We start from the raw sequence: 6,874 nt of genomic DNA, 5'->3' as shown, positions 1-6,874 counted from the left end.
AGGTGAGGTTGTGTCTGACAAACCTGTTGAAATTCTTTGAAGAGGTGACAAGTAAGTTAAACCAGGGAAACCCAGTGCATGTGGTCTATCTAGACTTCCAAAAGGCCTTTGATAAGGTGCCACACGGGAGGCTGCTGAGTAAGGTGAGGGCCCATGGTGTTCGACCTGAACTACTGGGATGGATTGAGGATTGGCTGTCTGACAGAAGGCAGAGAGTTGGGATAAAAGGTTCTTTTTCAAAATGGCAGCCAGTGACAAGCGGTGTCCCACAGGGTTCAGTGTTGGGGCCACAGCTGTTCGCATTATATATTAATGATCTGGATGAAGGGACTGAGGGCATTCTAGCGAAGTTTGCCAATGATACGAAGTTAGGTGGACAGGCAGGTAGTACTGAGGAAGTGGGAAGGCTGCAGAAGGATCTAGACAGTTTGGGAGAGTGGAGCAGCAAATAGTTGATGGAATTCAACATGAGCAAATGTGAGGTCTTGCATTTTGGCAAAAAGAATAAAAGCATAGACTACTTTCTAAACAGTGAGAAAATTCGTAAAGCCAAAGTACAAAGGGATCTGGGAGTGCTAGTTGAGGATTTTCTAAAGGTAAACATGCAGTCAGTGATTAAGAAAGCGAATGCAATGTTGTCACTTATCTCAAGAGGGTTGGAATATAAAAGCACCGTTGTGCTACTGAGACTTTATAAAGCTCTGATTAGGCCCCATTTGGAGTACTGTGTCCAGTTTTGGTGCACACACCTCAGGAAGGACATACTGGCACTGGAACGTGTCCAGCGGAGATTCACACGGATGATCCCTGGAATGGTTGATCTATCATACGAGGAACGGCTGAGGATCCTGGGATTGTATTCATTGGAGTTTAGAAGATTAAGGGGAGACTTAATAGAAACTTACAAGAAAATACATGGCTCGGAATGGTTGGACTCTAGGAAATTTTTTCCGTTATGCGAGGAGACTAGGACCCGTGGACACAGCCTTAAAATTAGAGGGGGTCAATTCAGAACAGAAATGCGGAGACATTTCTTCAGCCAGTGAGTGGTGGGCCTGTGGAATTCATTGCCGCAGAGTGCAGTGGAGGCCGGGATGCTAAATGAGTTCAAGGCAGAGATTGATAGATTCTTGATGTCGTGAGGAATTAAGGGCTACGGGGAGAATGAGGATAAGTGGAGTTGAAATGCCCATCAGCCATGATTGAATGGCGGAGTGGACTCGATGGGCCGAATGGCCTTACTTCCAATCCTATGTCTTATGGTCTAAAGATGATAAATTCAGTAAACCTAGAAGGAGAGATATTGGTCTACTTTAACTACAGTCTTCAGTCCTTTAACCCTCCTTTCTCCCCTGCAACAGCACTCCAAAATACACGGAGACCGTGGCATATCCAGAAGCAACAGATAAGAGCACTTCAGTTATTTTATATTTGGGCACATTGGAGCCATCCCCTTTTTAAACTTCACCAGACAAATCGGTGTCAAATGAACCCCGTGCTGAACTTTTAACTGCATAGCACATGTCCTATTACAAACTGAGATCTTTTGCATGTTCTCCCATAGGTCTTCCCACATTTCAGAAGAGATCTCCACTCCTAGCTCTTGCTCCCAAGTCTCACATAATCAGCTTATATCATGCCAGGCCCTAACACCCAGCAGATGCTTGTGGAATATAGCAACAACCTCTCTGTCTCGGGCTTATAGGGCTCAGTGAGAAGCATAGACTTCTTTTGAATAAAATCTCTAAACTTAAAAGAAATGGAAAAGATCTCTGCTGGGCAGCCCATATTTGCAGCTCTGTTGATTGAAAGACATCATAACCTCCCCCTCAAACAAGTCTCCCAAACTGGAAACTCCTCTCACTGTCCAAAGTTTGAACCCTGCGTCCATCATCCCTCGGAACCCCGGCATACAAACTATGGGAGTAAGTGGTGAAGTCTTGGATAAACAACCCTTACTCTGACCATTGCCCTCCATGCCTTGACCGTACTATTAACAATGAGGTTCCAGCAGTGGTCCATAACTGTCCTCATCTTATCCATGAACAACAGGTTAGTAAGAGGGCACTTTACCATATTATATGTCCAGCCATATTGAGTTGGATCGTTACCTACCCAATCACAGACAAAGGACAGCATAGAACTCAATTGATACCTCCTGATGTCTGGGAAATCAACTGCTCTCCATCGTTGAGGCAACTACAATTTAGTAAATTTGTTGAGGGGCCACATACGATGCCAAATGAAGGAACTAAACCAACCCATGAGTTTCTGCAACGTTGATCTGAGAAACATGTTAGGGAACATACCAAGGAATAAAGCAAATGAGGGCGGACATTCATCTTAATAAGGGCTATTCGGCCCAACCACAAGCCTCCCATCCCTGACGATCCTGATAATGGATGTAGGTTTGCTCGCTGAGCTGGAAGGTTCATTTCCAAATGTTTCATCACCCTATTAGGTAATATCTTCAGTGGGCATCCAGGCGAAGCACTGCTGCTGATTCCTGCTTTCTGTTTATATGTTTGGGTTGGTGATGTCATTTCCTATTCTTTTTCTCAGGGCGTGGTAGATGGGGTCTAACTTGACTGAGTAGTCTGGCAGTCATTTCTGAGACATCTTTGACGTAGGGGGGAGTGGCTAGGGTTTCAGGACATGTTTTATCTGCTTGTTTGGGTTTGTTGCTGAGAAATCGTGGACTGTGTTCATTGAGTACCCATTCTTTTTGAATACACGATATAAGTGATTTTCCTCTGCTCTGCATTGTTCCTCTGTGCTGTGTGTCGGCTTATTGAAATAATGTTCTGATGCAGCTTCTTTTGTGGATGTTGGGATGATTGCTTCTGTAGTTCAATGTTTTGTCTGTATGTGTAGTTTTCCTGTAGACTCTGGTTTGAAGTTCTCCAAGGGCTGTTTGCTCTACTATGACATCTAGGAATGGCAGTTTGTTGTTGTTTTCCTCCTCTTTAGTGAATTTTATGCCAGTAAGCGTATTATTGATGGTCTTGAAGGTTTCCTCTAATTTGTTTCATTTATTGATGACACTTAGTGGACCCAAAGTTTGGGTTGGATGGTTGGCATGAGTCTCCATCCACTCCACCTGAAGACCATCAAAAACACAAAGATAGAAGAGGATGAAATAATGGTCTCCTTTGATACAATGGCCCAGTTTACATCAATCAACATTAACCTGGCCAAGGAAACACTGACTACACTATTAAAAGACCCAAAGACACATACAGCAAACACCACCAACTTCATCAGCAAGGATAGTATTGTCAAGTTAGTGGACCTATGCCTTACCATACACTTCACCTTCAACAACAAAACGTACAGACAATTCAACGGAACACCTATGGGATCTCTGATGTCAGGGTTCTTAGCAGAGGTAGTAATGCAGAGACTTGAACAAACAGCTCTGCCAACCATCCAACCCAAACTTTGGGTCCGCATTGTGGATGACACCTTTGTCATCACTAAATGAAACAAATTAAAGGAAATCTTCAAGACCATCAAATAATACCCTTACTGGCATAAAATTCACTAAAGAGGAAGAAAACAACAGCAAACTGCCATTCTTAGATGTCACAGCAGAGTGAACAGCCAATGGATATAGGAGTGATTATATATTTCCAGTATCAGCCCTGACAGAATCCATATAAACTCCTTATAAAACTCATCAGGGCCAGGCGCTTTCCCTTTCTGAAGTTGCCTAGCTGCCTCCTGTATTTCCTGAACTGTCAAGTGGGCATCAAGGAGAGAGGGCTGTTCCAAGGTTACCCCCAGGCAGTCCAGGCTCTTAAAAAAGGCTTCCATCTTGCCCTCCTATCTTCGCAACCTTCAGACTGATAAAATTCAGAGTAAAAACTCCAAAAAGCCTCATTAATCCTTTTGGCATCGTATGTAAGGATCCCGGCACTGTCTCTAACTGCAGCAATAGATTGGGGAGCATGCTTTTTTCCTAGTCAGATACGCTAAATACTTCCCTGGCCTATCCTCGTACTTGAACAGCCTTTGTCGAGCAAAAGCAAGTTCTTTCTTTGTGTTTTGTGTCGGTATTGGATTCAAGGCAGCCCAAAGGCTTCGCAACATGTGCCACCGCAGCAGCTTTCAGCCGTGTTTCAAGTAGATGCTACTGTTCCTCCTTCTGTCGTTTCTGGCTAGCCAAATAAGAAATAGCTAATCTCTTAGCAAAGGCCTTAGTGGCCTCCCATAGCATAGACGGACTACTAGCCGTGCCTGAGATGATAGTCAAAAATTTCTGAAATTCCCTCAAAAAGTATTCCACAAATTTGGAATCCTTAAGGAGTAAAGGATCCAGACGCCAGTGCCACAAACCTACCCCCTCACTCTTGGCCTTAACTTCCAAATATATCACCGCGTGATCAGAGATAGCTATATTCTCAATTTTACAACCCACAATCAAATCCAGAAGGGTCGAGGGAGCCAAAAAAGATCAATCCTTGTGTGACATCTGTGTGTGTTTGAAAAAAAGGTGAAGTCCCTGTCAGTAGAGTGAAGACGTCTCCAAATATCCACCGCCCCCAACTCCTCGTATAATTCAGCCACATGCAAAGAGATACTTGGGGGCCCACTAGGCACACTGTCCACGATCGAATCCAAAAGGCAATTGAAATCCACCCCCCCGCCCCAAAACCACCATAATAATGTGTTGAGTTCCAAAGGCGCTCAGCTTAGAAAAGGCACAAATCAAAAATTTGAGGGGATGCGCCAGAAGACATTTAAAATGCCATATTCCTCCCCATGTATCAGGGCCTTAAGTATCATAAACCGCCCTTGCTCATCTTTCCCCTGCTCTAATAATGTGAATGGAAGATTTTTCTGAAAAAGCATAGCCACTCCCCTACTTTTAGTAGTAAAGGATGAAAAGAATACCTGGTTATAAACCCGCTGTTGTAACTTCAGGTGTTCCCCATCGTCAAGGTGGGTTTCCTGCAACAGGGCGATATCCTTTTAAGGCTAGAAAGCACTTTTTTCCTTTTAACAGGTAAATTACTTCCCTTGATGTTCCAGGTGCATAATTTAACAAGACTTGCCATATCCCCTTTCAGAGACCCTTGAACCCCCAGGAGGGAGAACCCTGCTTGCAATATGCCAAGCACAAGTAACTGAAGACTCAGAGTTACAGAATTATGGATACAAAAACTACTCTATCATAATTACAAACAATTATTGTTACCAAAAAACTACAAAGCAAACTAACTATAAAACCTTGAACGGGACACTCTCCCCGTTGCCTATAAGAGGCACTCACCCTACCCATTCCCTCCTGCACAACTCCTTCAGGCCTGGACTGTGCCCCAGCCATAGGCAAAAAATATAAATAAACAAGGAGGTGATCCTTAAGTCAACAAAAGATGACAAAGTCAGGATAAGCACTCCGCCTATTCCTGGCTCCATGTCACCCCTCCTTGTGACTAAAAAGAGAAAACGAAGAAAAGAAAGGAAAACAAAGGGCACCCACAAAGTTTCCCGATAAAATCTACTTATAAAAATATAATAGGAACAACATATTCCAAGATTTTTTTTTAAATGATTAGGGAAAGGGAGAACACAGGGAAAGAGGGAAAGAAGGAAGAGAGGATGAACATTAACAATATTCTTGAGACCAATCGGTCTATTTCACAGTGTCTACAAAGTTCTTGGCTTTATCTGCTGAGTCAAACATATAAACTGAGTCAAGTGGCTGAAATGGAGCACCATGGGATACCTCAGAGCGTACTGGATGCCCAGGTTCCTCTTTTTAACTTCATCGAAAGACTTCTTCTTTCGAATTACAGCAGCCGAGAAATCCTGGAAAAACATGATTTTTGACCCCTTGTGCAGCAGTGCCTGTGGATCTTTCCTCAGTTATCTGGAGGCTTCTATCACTCTTTGCTTGTCCCTGTATGTGAGGAAGTGCATTAGGACTGGGTAGGGGCGCTGTACCAGCCCGGATCTACATACCACCACTCACTCGGCCCTTTCAATCTGCAGCCAACCAGATTCAATTTGAAGGCCCAGGAACTGCGGCAGCCAGTTTTCAAAGAAGCTGACTGCTGTCCATCTTCTTCAACCTCTGGAAGTCCGACGATCCAAAGATTCATCCTCCGACCTCAACTTTCAAGGTAGTCAACCTGATCTTGAAAGGCTTAGCACCTGGATCCGTAGGGATGAGGAGTCCATCGCTGCTGATAGCCAGTCAGGCAGGCAGCATCCAAGGAACAGGAGAGTCGACATTTTGAACATTAGCTCCTCATTAGGAATATAGAGGGGTGGAGTCACAAGGGCTGAGATAAATGTAAGGGGGTGGGGCTGGAGAGAAGTGGAGCCACAAGGGCTGAGATAAATGTAAGGGGGTGGGGCTGGAGAGAAGTGGAGCCACAAGGGCTGAGATAAATGTAAGGGGGTGGGGCTGGGGAGAAGTTACGCGATAGGTAAATGAAGGTGGGTGCTGACAGTGATAGGTGGAGTGGGAGGTGAAGCAAATAGATGGGAAGGAAGATGAACATGTTGGACAGTTCAAGAGGGTGGTGCCGAGTTGGGGGGGGGGAGGGGTTTGGATCTGGGACAAGGTGGGGGGTAGGGAAGATGAGGAAGCTAGTGAAATGGACATTGATCCAGTGTGGTTGGAGGGTCCCAAGATGGAACATAAAGCATTCTTCCTCCAAGTGTCGGGTGGTGAGAATCTGGCAATGGAACAGACCCAGGACTTGCATGTCCTTGACAGAGTGGAAGGGGAAGTTGAAGTGTTTGGCAACATAGCGTTGGGGTTGTTTAGTGTGTGTGTCCCAGAGATATCCTCTGAAATGATCTGCAAGTTGGCGCGCTGTCTCCCCAATGTAAAGGAGACCATATCGAGAACACGGACACA

The sequence above is a fragment of the Hemiscyllium ocellatum genome, chromosome 24 (genome assembly GCF_020745735.1).
Source record: "Hemiscyllium ocellatum isolate sHemOce1 chromosome 24, sHemOce1.pat.X.cur, whole genome shotgun sequence".
Taxonomy (NCBI): domain Eukaryota; kingdom Metazoa; phylum Chordata; class Chondrichthyes; order Orectolobiformes; family Hemiscylliidae; genus Hemiscyllium; species Hemiscyllium ocellatum.
This window is presented reverse-complemented; position numbering follows the sequence as displayed.